We start from the raw sequence: 16,330 nt of genomic DNA on the forward strand, positions 1-16,330 counted from the left end.
ATTTTTTTTTACATAAAAGTTACAAAAACCCCGAACGAGCTGTCTCGTCCCGAAGCACGACGCGGTGACATTTTCATTGTGTGTGGCCGGTACTGTCGGGTGTCAGCTTTGAAGACAGCAATTGAACTGCTCTTTCTCGTGGCGTACATACGGACCGAAGGACTCTTTGTCGCCATTGCAAAGAGGCGTAAATCTTGTCATAAAACGAGCATCGGTGACTTTTGTGACAGCAGGATTTATATGAATTTTGGGAGCGAAAGCGCTTTCACCACTTTGTTTCATATGTTGGGAAATCGTAGAACCGCGCTGGGCTGAAAATGGTGCGACAATGTGGGTACGACAATGTGGCATGAAAGATTATTTCAATTGGAAGATATTTATTTAATACCTTTTCCCCGGGGTGGGAGGGTTGAAATTGGTCAGTGTGAAGGGATGCGTGTAAGACAATATATAGGAAGGATTAGAATGTTTTTGTTTTACGATATTAAACAAAGCAAGGGAAATAGTACTGAAATAATTTTCGTCTATTCTTCGCCTCACTTTTTCTATAATATTTCATGATAAATACAAGTTGCTTCCGAAATACAAGGTACCTCGCATATGCAGATTCCCAGATACGCAGATTTTAAAATTTAACTGTTCAGTGATTTTACAGCATAAAATTGAAACAAAATGAAAATTAAAATTTGGTTCAGAATAAATTCTAATTTAATCAAATATTTCTAAAAATAAAAAGGGCATGATGGCCGGAACACGTGATGAGGATGAAGGACTCACGCCGCACCAGGAGTCTCGTCGACACGAGACGTACAGGAGCACAGCGATTTCGTCGGCTGGATCCGGGCGAGTTGAACCTGTCGGAGATCGGATGCAGCCTTGGATGGAGCACTACAGCCACAGACCGAGTTTCTTAGAAACGGATTTTAGATCAAGCAATGGCTTCGCAATTGACTCAACCCTGAAGAAGCACCCTAAGAAGAAGTAATGGTTCCTTCAAATAATAGCCTAGAAAAAGGATTGCATTAAGAGCAGTAAATTAAGTTGACTCTATAACAGTCAATTTGAATCGAAATTGCATGGAGATTCGACTTGTGCGGAAATATGAGGATCTCCCGATCTACTAGAATAGTGTATCTTGAGAACTACTTTTAAATTATTTTTTTAACCTGCTATAAAACATTTTATAGCATCTGCCATAAATTGTGCATAATTAAACACTTCAAGCAGCAGTTCAAGCAGCGTTATAGGTCGCATTCTTTAAGTCCTTGTTCACGCCACACCTTACAAATATAAAGACTCCCCTTCTATGCAGCATCATTCCAGCTAATACCACTGCAACGTTCAACTGTACCAACCTAATCATATGCAACCGATACAACTTCTCCAAACGGCAAACGGTTACCCGTGTCCACCTAGTCTAGTCCGATGGCGTATATCGCGCTAGACTATCGCAAAGTATACGCATCTTCGAAACACCAAACCACCGTCAAGTGTACAAACCGCTAACGAGGGAACATAAATATCTTCATTGCTTCACAGATACACCATCCATAACGGTGTTCTATACGATGGGACATTCTAAGCGCCGGGGAGTTCATAGGGCAGCAAATGCGTGCTACCATTTTGTCACTCCTAGAAGCGGAACAACAGCGAACGGAACGGAGCGTATCGAACATCGAGCGAAAAGGCCAACAGCGCTCACAACAGTTTACTGCAACCGTATGACCGTGAGCTTTGACTGCTCTATCAATCGAAGAAGAAACTTTCGGGCTCAACTCTAACCAAATGAATCGTTGTGCTTGTGTGTGTTTGAGCTCACCCCTTACTTCTTCACCCTGGCGCAATGATAATAATGGCCTCCGTAGCAGTGGCGGCAGCAGTAATAATAATGCTCTACGATTGTAGGTGGCTTGGAGGAGGGGAAGAAGGAGGCGCTAAGTTGAAGGATCCCGTGCCAGAGAACTGTCAGAGAAAGTTTGACTTCTGCTATCGGTGAATTCGGCACCCATTGGCGCCATTTCGTCCGTTTCGCGTTGGTGATCATCCACACCCCGAGACCCCGCCGTGTGTAGCCGGCGATGTGTGGTGTCTTATATGGGGAGGTTTCGCTGCTTTAATTCTAATACTTTTCCCAAAAAGAACCCAACCAGCTCGAACGCGCTTTGTTGTAGAAAATATGCAACGATAGAGACTCGTCCTGGCACATTCATACGGCACACGCACACCGGGCCTCCGGTTTGAAGCAGATGCATTCGAGGACGTCATAAATTTCGCTTCTTCGGCTTGATCTTGCCCTGTGCTGGTGTTGCAGTAGAGTTTCCCTTTGAATTGGCGTTCTGCTTCTGCTCAATGGATTCACCGGTTAAACGTAAAGCCGTGTGTGAACTAGACCAAGTTGCCGGGGCACGGTTCTCGCGTATCAGACTCACCGTGCAGAAGACATTCAACCACCAGACATGCTGCCAAAGTTTTAGTAGTGTGAGCAATATTTGCACTGGATGGGAGCCAAAATTTCTATAAAATAAATTGCGTTTCCCTCCGGCTGAATGAAAGCCAGCGTACCGCTAAAGGCTAAATGAACGCTTTTCCACCATTCCCACTAGCAGCTTATCCTAGGCTTCTTGACATTGTTCTTTTTTTTCGGGGAATTCCTTTCCGCGAGTGACTTCCCCAAACCAGTGAGAAGGAACGAAGATGGAACTGCTGTTCGTAATGTTTTTCACTTCTTTTTTTGGGGAGGGTTGTATGTTCCGTTGGTTTCCGGTGCTCTAGTGGCCAGCTTTTCTAGGTTTTTTGTGTGTTCCTTTCGCCCATGGTGATGCTTCGAATGTTTCCTCCTTGGTTTTGGGCTTTCGAGCAGTGCAGACGCGATCAGGACGCGCGTACGCAGTTGTCGCCGCACCGTTCCGGTTGTGGTGCGTGGAAGAAGAACACTTTTCTGGGTGAGGTTGTGCATGAGTTTTCCGGCTGGTTCGCTTACCCAAGCACCGGCGCACGGTTCAATGCAAATGAACTTCATTTCCGGCATTGCACAAATAGGTCACAACGCTAGTGCACTGATACCCGGCGAGAGTAACGGCACCGGTTACGGAGGACAACTCGTTCCCTCGGAACGGGTTGGTCTTTTGTTTTGTTTGCAGTAGGTTTCTTAGCCGTTCCACCAAGTGGTGGTTTTCCGTTTTTTTTCTTTATGTCATCCCAGGAGATTGGGCTGCAACATTATTATGGGATTTTGCTTACAGTTGGTTGGTTTTGATGGTTGCTGTAGTTGTTTAACCGGGATGTGTATTTATTGTAACATGTTTGATGATTCTGCTTACCTATGATTTATGATTTATAATATAGTACATGGCTCGATGTTAAATAAAACTCAAGATGTTCTTAAAAATCATCATTGTAGTAAAAAAATGTCTCACTGAATGGTCTTAAGTTTGTCATAATAATTCGGAAAGCAGTAATATGTTGTCATTAGATTTTTAATATAAAACAATTAATTTTTTAATTAAATCAAAGTAATGCAAGGGACATAATCATATCTTTTTTTTTTTCAGAATATAGTCGATCAACGAAACTATTTAGCAATAATATTGGTAATAATTTATTAGCCAACCAACCAAGAAGGATATTCGACAGCACTGAAGACATACACAAATATGCGTATTTGTGTATTTAAAATTGTCCGTCTGAAGAGGTTTAACAAAATGACTTTTAAAACTAAACTTATAAACAAAAAGCATGACCAAAGCTCAGTCTAACGCGGAAGTAAGGAAATAGGAGGATCAGAGAGCTGTAATGTGTTGGAACGGAAAGTAGCCAAGGTGAAGAGTCTGTTGAAGCTCCAAAAGTGACATTAAAGTTCCGCAAGAGCGCGTTGGAAGTTTATGTTGTTGATGCTAAGTTTCAATATGATTATTGTGAAAATATGAATGAAAATTTAGTCAATAATCGGATGGAAGTCCTGTTGTAATGAATAAAAAAAATTCATGAATTAACCTAACTATTCGCTCAACTAATACTTAATGGTGTTACTTGCAGATAATATCATCCATCGCCTAAAAATATCAAATCATTCGGTATCGACGAAATAGAACCAAAAATGGCTGTGGCTAAAACACAAATTGTTCAAATAATTTCTGAGGTATGGTAAAATGTGTTAATATTTAGCGATTGAGATATTATTTGGAGTATCATCCGACTCATATACAAAAAGAGAGCAAGAATGCAGCAAGGGGGGCGGTTTAGGGGCGGTCCGATGGTGCATGTGATAAACGGCGCCAGTCCACACGGCCGGACCGGGTTCAAACCCCATCCGGACCGTTCCTCCTTAGCAGGGACTGACTATCCGGCTACGTGGTAAAACAAGTCTAGTAAGCCAGAAATGGCCGGCGTGACCTGTAAGGTCGTTAAGCCAAGAAGAAGAATGCAGCAAGCAAATAGTTGATTTGATGTTTAATATCACTTAAAAGACTTTTTTTATTCGCAAAGAGCGAGGAAGTTGGTAAGTTTATTTTGATGTTATTGATTTCCCATGTGAAATTGGTAGATATACCTCCAAACAAATCTAACTATGCGCCAAGTTATAGATAATTCTGAGAAAGCTAGAGAACTAGCAGGTGTACTTCTATCATCTCTGTATGTATAGAAGATGATTGGAAATGCGTTTTCATCTCAGTGATTCGCGACTTGGGACTTAAAACTAATGAGATCATCTGCAATAAGTCAATCTAGATTTTGGTATATGTCGAGGTGATATGTATTTATAGTGAATAACTAACATAAACTCTATCTAAACTTATCATCCTATTTAGCAGTTTAGTCTCCACGTGAGTGATTATATATTTAGATGAAGGTGATGTGATGACATCCGATTAACTTTAGTTAACAATAAGTAAGCTTTTTCATTCTTCATTTTTTACTTTCAATTTTAACCTAGACTTGATAAAGAAGGTTTCAAAGTCGATCTATTTACGATAGAACCAGTAGCAAATACTTCCCGGACCCTAATACCCAAGACTGACTATATTGCTTTGGGTGTATAAAGACAAAAAGCAAGAATAGGCAGGCCAAGATCTGTAGAGCAATAAATAACATCCAATAAGAAGAATATTGTATTTTAATTTCGTTCGTACTGAGAATCCTCCCGTTACTAAGCATTGACGTTTGAGTCATGAATCTAATATGACCAAAACTTTAAACGGTTGAAGAGCTAATAAAAACGTTTAGGAATTATCTTTTGCATCGTTTGTTTCTACTTTATCAAATAGTCATGTCCTCTTTTCTACCTAATCGTCTTCTATTGAATAAATACAATTAAATATTTCAAATGAATTTGGAGATACAATGGAAGACAAAGAAAATATGTAGTTTTCATTTTTCAGATCTTCATTTTTAGTCTTCTGTTTGCTGGTCAAAAAGCATTTTATAATAAATAATTAAACAACAATCCGACATTAAAGCAGTAGTTTCTTGTTGAAAACAACACGAAACGTTTATAACCCCATTTGCCATATATCCTTTTCGACAATTCATTATACAAACAATTGCACTGATGCATTCATTTCGATAAACGGTTTGTCAGAAGATCAAACCAATCTCGTAACATCGGGCAGTACCCGGGCTCATAAATATGTTGTCCTGCATAATTCTTCCAATTCATCATTGGGCGGTACATACACATTCACCGGAAGGAGGGAACCAACCCAATGTTTAAAACACGAACCCCAATGAAATGGGCTCTGGTTTGGGATTGTTTTAGTTGAGACACCGGCTGTCAGGAGTATTTGCAAGAACTAAGGCTTAGCTGGTGCCAAAAGAAACAAAAACAGTTCGAAACCTGTGTATCAAGTGTGCGTGTGTGTGTGCCGGTGTGTGAGATTGTGAATGTATGCGAGTGCCTGGTTGTGGTGGCATAAACACATCGATACTGTCATCACATCGTTAGTGCCAGAAGGAAATAATTAAATATGAATATTTTATGCGAAGTTCTTAAGCATTACTTCGGGCACCGAGACGGTAAACACCCACGGACAAAGGAAGCTGTCCGCTGCAATAAGGGTACCGACCGGACCAAATCCTTGCACCGACAGATGCAAAACCCTTGCATCTGCACCGACACGGTACAGATGCATTCGGCACGATGCACCCGGTTTGGGGTGCACCTTGGGTGCAAATAGTGGGATGTGGGTACTGTCGTCTGATTTCAGCCTCAGAATGGCTTTTCTCTCACTTTGCGCAATGTGTAAAAAGGATCGTCCGTTAGTGTTCCTTTCACTAGCAAACATTACCCTCCTTTGATTCGTGTATACTGAGGTATACTGTTCCCGGTATTGGGATTATGGGTGCAGGAAAATAAGAGAAAATATCTTCCATTATAGTTAGAAAGTCCGAGAAGAAGGCTAATGCTCCGTCAGAGTACATTAAGTTGGCTGTTTTTGCCGTACGCTTTGTGGTTGGTGCCCACCAGCTTCTCGCCCGCCCGGTGGCAGGTTATCGAGGTAAAACATCTTGCCAGAGGTAAACCGTAGGTTACGACCGGTCGCAAATCTTTGTTGCTATCCATTTTATTAGCAAAAACCCTTTTGCCCAACGTTTCGGAGGCTGCACGGCTGCACTTTGGGACGCGCTTATGAGATCTTTCCGTCGCTCGCCTGGCAGCACGGATATACACTCCATGGATCATGCTTAGCTTGGCCAGCCGGTCGGTGCAACCGGCCAACTTCCGGAACCGAGGGTCTCGGTAGTGACGGCATGCTCTACCGCTTTACCGACTTTGTTTATCTTCTATTTGTATTTATCAGCACTTGAGGAGCGTTTCAGTCGATGGTTCAGCATGGCGCAAAGATGGGATAAGCGGAAGAAGCCAATCGTGTTTCGTTGTATCGTTGTCGCGTAATTCACCCGGGACGCAAGGATCGCCGGGATGATCTTTGTGTAAGTGCGCTGGAAGGTTCATTTTTGTGCTCAGTACGATGACGATGCATCGTAGCCAAGTTATAAAGTAGAACACGTGTATTGGATAGCTTGTAAGTATGAAAATGTATGTTTGATCGGTAAAGAATAGTTTTGAAAGAAATTCTTTTTTTTGGTGTGTATAAAATATCCATACCTTTCACGTTTATGTATGTTTTGTGATTAATAGTTGATGTAAATATGTGTTCAAGTGTACCTTACTGTTGTAAAGGATAATATTAAAGTGAAGCATGTACATTGAAAATGATTCGAGCATGTAAATGCTGGTTGATATCATGATGCTATGTTAGTAACTGAGATTACAGACAGAGTAATATCACAGGTTATTAGAAGATAAATTTACAAATCCCAGTGGTTGGCAAGGATATTATTATCTGAATATTTTATTTTACTTTGGAACAAAGTTCTACCCTTAAAGATAAACATGATTTTTTTAAAAGAAAAACCATCATAAGGGACCATACAAAACTAGCTCTCAAAGAGCGCAATATTCATATCGAACAATCATTCGCAAGTAGTTGCTATAATCAGAAAAAATAACCGCCATTTTTTCTACCGCTGATTGTAAAAACTCAAACAATATGTGCTCATGATAAAGTTCGAAATTTATATTTAAAAATGAAAACAAAAAGAAATGGCTTTCAAGAACAAACAAGTTTTTATTCCCTATTAATTTCGCCGCTACGATCTTGATAGATAATTCTGCATGGTATTTTTAACCTTTTTTGAAAGCAAAAACAAACAATTGTTTTATTTAAACGTTTAAATTTCTTCAGATTTTTTTTTTTTAAACATTTAGTACAGAGGTAAAAGATTGATTAAAATCCCACAATTGAAATTAAGCTTAATCTGAAAAATGAATCTTTAATCCATAATCTATGCTGGGTTTTGCCATAAAATACAAATATGCTATAAAAAAACAAAGAATTTAATTACATTAATATTTAATTCTTTTAAATTTAACTTCGGTTAAATAAAGCCATCGAAAGCCAGAAATGGCAGACTGAAGACTTCGAGCTCGCTATAATCGATAAGTTACGCATAGCTGAGGAAATGTTTCTGAACCGGTTAAACTAACGAATAGTGCATTCATTAATGTAAACCAATATGTCGGAAAAGAGACAAAAATTTTATGTCCTGTGTATTTATGGAAACAGTATTTATATTATTATTGCAAACATACTTTTACAACATACTTTTAACATACTTGAATCTTAACATTTTGAAATATTTTCAACAAACATAAGCTAATCAAAGTATTAAGCAATTTTAAATGAATTTTTGAGGGAGTACTCTTAATTTAACAAAAAGGAAAACTTTACTGTTTTATAAGAAGAAATAATTTTAATTTGTTATAATGGATATATATTCATGAACGTAAATATTACCTATTTTACATTAATCTAAATAATGAATTGAACAATTTAACCGAAATTGTAAAAGCAATGATTGTCACACATAGCTGCCAGATGTACAACAAATGCAGTACGCTAACCGTGATGCAGCATCTACCGTGTGCCGAAACAGTGAAGTAAACACATCAAAAGAAGTTAAACTGCTGCAAGCGGTGGTGCACACTGCACAACCAGGATAATGTCATCGATAAGAAAAGAAACTGTGATGACAACGTGCGCCATGGTGACAAAAGCATAGCTCCAGCGGTAGCAGCAGCAGCAGCATCAGCAGCTTCTTCCCAACGCGTTGATGTAATGGGACGACGTTGGAATGGCTGTGGTTTTGAAGATGATGATGATGTTGATGCAGTGCGCCGTGAAAAACGAATTGGCTGCCGACTCCAACGGGAGAGAGTGCTAGCGCTAGCAGCAGAAAACGATGAACACGGTTCGGAAGTTGGCACGGAGATAAATTACTTTCCCCGCAACACCCACATATGCGCATGTGGGTGCAGAGTGAAATCTAAACAAATTCTCGGTGGCACCGAGATCATGTCAAGAGAAGATGGAAAACAAAAAAAAAACAAACCGTGCCGTCTCACACCAACCAAAACTGAGGTAAGCGAACGTCGAGTTCTTGTACTTAAGGACACGCTAACCCCGTGTGATGCACCGTTGCATGTGGTGCACCCGAGGCACTTGACAAAGTGAGACACGATACCGCGACCACCGCGACGCAACCAGGCAACCAGGCGAAGGGAAGCATGGCGACGAAGATGATGATGACGACAGCGACGACAGCATGCAACATCGGGTTAGTGTGGGAGAGATTCATATCCTTACTGGTGTCCTCGGGTTTACAGTGCGAAGTGCACCCACCGGCAGGGGTTCCAGAATTATTTGTACACTTTGCGTGACTCCCGATCCTTTCGGTGACTCCCCGGTGCGAACGTTTTGTGTCCATATGTGCGAGACAACATTTGCTGGATGATGCGATAATGTGTTTCGTTTTGGGTGTTTATGTCTGGCTCACTAATTTATAAATGTTTGCCAACATGAAGCGCTTCACAGATAAATAAACAGAGGAAAAGTAGAGGATAGAAATTACAGCCCGAAAGAATCGCAATGGGCAGAAATTGTTCATGGTAGGAAGCGATTAAGATTAGGGTTTGCACTTGAGAAACTTCAAAGCATCGTTCATCTGTGGGATCTTTTCTGTTTAAACAATCAATCTGCAGTTACTGCATCTGGTTCGTATCAGTGCGCAATTCTCTTGAAACTGTTGTCATCTTGTTGGTTGACAGTGGAATAAACAAAACAAGCATTGAAGTTTAGCATCCAATTAACATAGATTGGTATGGTTGTCTCTTGGCAGTGTCATTCATGTTTATAATTATTTTTGTACAAAAATGTTTATTAAAATAACTATATCTAAGTATGTATATAAAATTCTCGTGTCGCGGTGTTTCAGTGTGCAAGATCCTCCGAAATGGCAACACCGATTTGTATGAAACGCTGCATATTCGGCAGGTATGAGAATAGGTTTGTAGCTGCTCTACGTTTCGCTAGGTGACCTCAGGTCAATGTTATCGGTTCTTTTCTGTTTTGCCTACGGGGTTTTTGGCAGTTATATACATATGTTACATATGCTTATATGAAGTGCGTATAGCCAGTTTTTCAACACGAATAACACTACTAAAACAAAAAAGTTCTAACGAATGAATCAATCAAAGTAGGTACACATGACGATTTGTTTGTGCAATTTTATTCATTAAAGCTTGAAGTGAGTGATAAATAAGTAAAAAGCAAGTGTGTGAATAATAAAAAAATGATATTTAGTGATTTGTGGCTGAGAGGAATATGTGGAATCGGCGCCTTACACGGAAGTACCTATACCTGGTAATAGAAGTAATACCTGGTATTAAAACCCAATCATCAAAGAAAGCCAGAAATGCCTACTGAAGTGCAAGAATAGGAGAAGAGTTGATCATATAAATGAATTAAAAATGACTTTCATTGTGAATATCATTTTGATAAAGAATAGTAATAATTAAAACAATTCAATTAATCAAAGATTTGCTCTAATTACCACTCTAATCGCCTCACGGATCAAAATTGAACACTCGAATTGTAATTGTAATTCAACAAAATTTTATTAATTGATTTAGTTAAATCCGAATCGGTTGAAATAAGTTTCTTTTCACTCAAATAATGCTTTAAATTAAAAAAAGAATAAAAAAACAGAAATTAATTTCAAAAAAAATTTCCACTCGAAAATTTCATAAGGCTTACCCCTTACGTTTTTTTTTGAGAAATTTTGCAAAAAAAATTAAATTGATTTATTTTAATGCCAATCGATTGCAATGTGTTTCTTTTCACTCAAGAAATGCTTTAAATAACAAAAAAGTGAAAAATAATCAAAAAATCAAAAAAATAAAAAAAAATAAAAAAAATACTAAGGCTCATTTTTGCACCAAGCTTTGTCTATAACTCGGTCGGTATCCAACGGATCGCCAATCTTTAACCTGTGGTCGATAGATGGCAACAATGGCTACATTTTCTTCTCGGACGGCCATGCCCTCAGCTGTATGTTGCAGAAGTTATTCGAGAAACCAAGTTCCTTACCCTGTTTGAGAAAATGTATAATTTTCCTCATTTTTGCACCAAGTTTTGCCTATAACTCGGTCGGTATCCAACGAATCGCCAATCTTTAACTTGTGGTCGATAGATGGCACCAATGGCTACATTTTCTTCTTGGACGGCCATGCCCTCAGATGTATGTGCCAGAAGTTATGCGAGGAACCAAGTTCCTTACCCTGTTTGAGAAAATGTAAAATTTTCCTCATTTTTCTGCAATTCAGCAAAATTTTTAAATGTGATATATTTTATTGCGAATTTGTTGCAATAAGTTTCTTTTCATTCAAATAATGCTTTAAATTAAAAAAAGAATAAAAAATCAGAAAAAAATTTCAAAAAAAATTTCCACTCGAAAATTTCATAAGGCTTACCCCTTACGTTTTTTTTGAGAAATTTTGCAAAAAAAAATAAATTGATTTATTTTAATGCCAATCGGTTGCAATGTGTTTCTTTTCACTCAAGAAATGCTTTAAATAAAAAAAAGAGTGAAAAATAATCAAAAAATCAAAAAAATCAAAAAATAAAAAATTTACTAAGGCTCATTTTGGCACCAAGTTTTGCCTATAACTCGGTCGGTATCCAACGGATCGCCAATCTTTAACCTGTGGTCGATAGATGGCAACAATGGCTACATTTTCTTCTCGGACGGCCATGCCCTCAGATGTATGTGCCAGAAGTTATTCGAGAAACCAAGTTCCATACCCTGTTTGAGAAAATGTAAAATTTTCCTCATTTTTGCACCAAGTTTTGTCTATAACTCGGTCGGTATCCAACGGATCGCCAATCTTTAACTTGTGGTCGATAGATGGCAACAATGGCTACATTTTCTTCTCGGACCGCCATGCCCTCAGATGTATGTGCCAGAAGTTATGCGAAGAACCAAGTTCCTTACCCTGTTTGAGAAAATGTAAAATTTTCCTCATTTTCTGCAATTCAGCAAAATTTTTAAATGTGATATATTTTATTGCGAATTTGTTGCAATAAGTTTCTTTTCATTCAAATAATGCTTTAAATTAAAAAAAGAATAAAAAATCAGAAAAAAATTTCAAAAAAAATTTCCACTCGAAAATTTCATAAGGCTTACCCCTTACGTTTTTTTTGAGAAATTTTGCAAAAAAAAAATAAATTGATTTATTTTAATGCCAATCGGTTGCAATGTGTTTCTTTTCACTCAAGAAATGCTTTAAATAAAAAAAAGAGTGAAAAATAATCAAAAAATCAAAAAAATCAAAAAATAAAAAATTTACTAAGTGTCATTTTTGCACCAAGTTTTGCCTATAACTCGGTCGGTATCCAACGGATCGCCAATCTTTAACCTGTGGTCGATAGATGGCAACAATGGCTACATTTTCTTCTCGGACGGCCATGCCCTCAGATGTATGTGCCAGAAGTTATTCGAGAAACCAAGTTCCATACCCTGTTTGAGAAAATGTAAAATTTTCCTCATTTTTGCACCAAGTTTTGTCTATAACTCGGTCGGTATCCAACGGATCGCCAATCTTTAACTTGTGGTCGATAGATGGCAACAATGGCTACATTTTCTTCTCGGACCGCCATGCCCTCAGATGTATGTGCCAGAAGTTATGCGAAGAACCAAGTTCCTTACCCTGTTTGAGAAAATGTAAAATTTTCCTCATTTTCTGCAATTCAGCAAAATTTTTAAATGTGATATATTTTATTGCGAATTTGTTGCAATAAGTTTCTTTTCACTCAAATAATGCTTTAAATTAAAAAAAGAATAAAAAATCAGAAAAAAATTTCAAAAAAATTTTCCACTCGAAAATTTCATAAGGCTTACCCCTTACGTTTTTTTTGAGAAATTTTGCAAAAAAAATTAAATTGATTTATTTTAATGCCAATCGGTTGCAATGTGTTTCTTTTCACTCAAGAAATGCTTTAAATATAAAAAAGAGTGAAAAATAATCAAAAAATCAAAAAAATCAAAAAATAAAAAATTTACTAAAGCTCATTTTTGCACCAAGTTTTGCCTATAACTCGGTCGGTATCCAACGGATCGCCAATCTTTAACCTGTGGTCGATAGATGGCATCAATGGCTACATTTTCTTCTCGGACGGCCATGCCCTCAGATGTATGTGCCAGAAGTTATTCGAGAAACCAAGTTCCTTACCCTGTTTGAGAAAATGTATAATTTTCCTCATTTTTGCACCAAGTTTTGTCTATAACTCGGTCGGTATCCAACGGATCGCCAATCTTTAACTTGTGGTCGATAGATGGCACCAATGGCTACATTTTCTTCTCGGACCGCCATGCCCTCAGATGTATGTGCCAGAAGTTATGCGAGGAACCAAGTTCCTTACCCTGTTTGAGAAAATGTAAAATTTTCCTCATTTTTCTGCAATTCAGCAAAATTTTTAAATGTGATATATTTTATTGCGAATTTGTTGCAATAAGTTTCTTTTCATTCAAATAACGCTTTAAATTAAAAAAAGAATAAAAAATTAGAAAAAAATTTCAAAAAATTTTCCACTCGAAAATTTCATAAGGCTTACCCCTTACGTTTTTTTTGAGAAATTTTGCAAAAAAAATTAAATTGATTTATTTTAACGCCAATCGGTTGCAATGTGTTTCTTTTCACTCAAGAAATGCTTTAAATAAAAAAAAGAGTGAAAAATAATCAAAAAATCAAAAAAATCAAAAAATAAAAAATTTACTAAGGCTAATTTGTGCACCAAGTTTTGCCTATAACTCGGTCGATATCCAACGGATCGCCAATCTTTAACCTGTGGTCGATAGATGGCAACAATGGCTACATTTTCTTCTCGGACGGCCATGCCCTCAGATGTATGTGCCAGAAGTTATTCGAGAAACCAAGCTCCTTACCCTGTTTGAGAAAATGTAAAATTTTCCTCATTTTTGAACAATTCAGCAAAATTTTTAAATGAGATATATTTTAATGCGAATTTGTTGCATTAAGTTTCTTTTCGCTAAAACAATGCTTTACATTAAAAAAAAATCAGAAAAAAATTTTCAACTTGAAAATTTTATAAGGCTAACTAACCCCTTAGGTTTTTTTTGGGTAATTTTGTAAAAATAATTAAATTGATTTATTTTAATGTCAATTGGTTGCAATAAGTTTCTTTTCACTCAAATAATGTTTTAAACAAAAAAATGAATAAAAAATTTTAAAAAATATTTGCTTACCCGGCAAACCTAGCTTTGCCCTTTAACATGCGTTTTGCAATTAAAGCAAACATTTTGAGTGTTCAACCTTGATTCGTGTGGTATTATTTTAGTGGCGATTAGAGAATATTGATGTTTAATTGAAAATTCTTAAATTATTGCCATTCTAAATCCAAATGATATTCCCAATCAAAGCCATTTTTCTTCTTTTCTGCTGCTTCAGGAGGCATTTTTGGCTTTCCTTGACGATTGGGATTTTAAATCAGGTCCTTCCGTGGAAGCCACCGATTCCACATGTACCACCGAGCCGCAAATCACGAAATAGTATTTTTTAAATTATTCACACACTTGCTTTTTACATATTTATCACTCACTTTACGCTTTAATGAATAAAATTGCACAAACAAATCGTCGTACACATGACACTACTACCTTGATTGATTTATTCGTTAGAACTTTTTTGTTTTAGTAGTGTTCAACATTCGTGTAGAAAAAATGGCTACTTGATAACTCTCGTAGGAAAAAAAGAAAAGAACTCATAATATGGGGCAGAGGCCACCTGGCAAAACGAAAAGTAGCTATTCTCATACCTAACAAAAGTTCAGCGAAAATTTCATACAAATCGGTTCAGCCATTTAAGAGAAGTTTGCACACTAACACGAGAATTTTATATAAATAGATTTATTATCAGGGAGGTGAAATTCTTCAACTTCAATAATACAATATGCAGGAAGAGAATTTATTTTTAAGAAGAAAATCTTCTTTGAATATAATGTCAATGCAAGATCTTACTTCTTCTTTTCATATGAATAATATTAGTACCAAGAATGTGTTCTAATTAAGCAGGATTTCCAATGCTTTTCGTTGCGATTGAAGAATTTCTTATGCTGATATTAATTCCAAAACAGATCAGAAATATATACGAGACAATTGGCAAGTATTAGTCTATGCATTAATACCTCTTATGGGACATTTTGAAATATTTTTTTAATGTATTCCTCTCCTTTCGTGAAGGAAAGGTTCACTTAAATTGATTGACTAGCTTCGATAAAGTTGAAGTCGTTGAATATATTTCTTAAAATGAATGAATATAATTCTTGAGTGAGAAGTATCATGCGTATCATGCGTACAGCTGAGTATGAATTATCGATAAGAGTGAAAGAGTCTAAGATACAGAATTATTGAAATTCTTACACAATGGTGTGACTGGCGCTGATCGCTGACAATAGTAGAAGATTCAGGTTTTGAAATGTATATTAATTATTAATTAAGATTAATACTTTCAGCTGCTCATGCATTCATAGTAGATATTTATGTTCCGAGAGTGCAAAAAAATATGACATGAAGAACTCAATAGAAATATAGAGCTTTCCCTTGAAGCCTTTTTTTTCGCTTCAGTAGTGAAATGAAATGCCTTGTTGCAAACCTTGAAGTATTTTCAAGCGCTTTATCAGTGCTGAATATTTTACCAATTGGTCGTACAAGTTTATTCGTGATATTTTCTAACATAGGATCATAAGGATTGGTGCGAACTACTGAAGTACGTCATCTGGCGATAACTGAGGGAGGAAAAACACGAAATAAAGGGTAAGGACTAAGAAGTGTAACGGAGGAAAGCAGTGTTTTAGGAATCAATGCAATCAATGCAAGTGAGAATCAACAAACATGGAAACCATCAGTTTCGGATGGAGTCAATACCGTCTGAACTCTTAATTAGGAAGCACAACAGAGGAACCATCAAGAAATTTGCAAATAACAAACAAGTAGAAGGATCTCTTGAAATCAATACGGTCAATAGATTTCCGAACAGTAGGGACTCAGACTACATGCCAATACTACAGCCTATGACCTATCCAGCAATCAGAACAATGACTTCAAACTTAACGGAACAGAAGAGTCTCGATGTGTTTGCTATGTCATTCGGTCCACGGAAACGATATGAGACGTCCAGGTTGATGCTATCATCAGGCCAAAAAAATCTAATCAGTGATCACAAAAAAAAACGATTAATTTGGACCAGATCAAGAACAAACGAGTAAAGAAGTGCGGGAAAGGACTATATATAGGCACAACAAGTATTTCGTAATTCAAGCGGATCAGTCTTTTGCTCTAACTTCAAAATCAAGCAATCGCATAAAGCATACATCCATCTGCCTTAAATGTTACGAAGAAAAAAATATTATACTCA

This window comes from Anopheles funestus, chromosome 3RL, assembly GCF_943734845.2.
Source record: "Anopheles funestus chromosome 3RL, idAnoFuneDA-416_04, whole genome shotgun sequence".
NCBI classification, from domain to species: Eukaryota; Metazoa; Arthropoda; class Insecta; order Diptera; family Culicidae; genus Anopheles; species Anopheles funestus.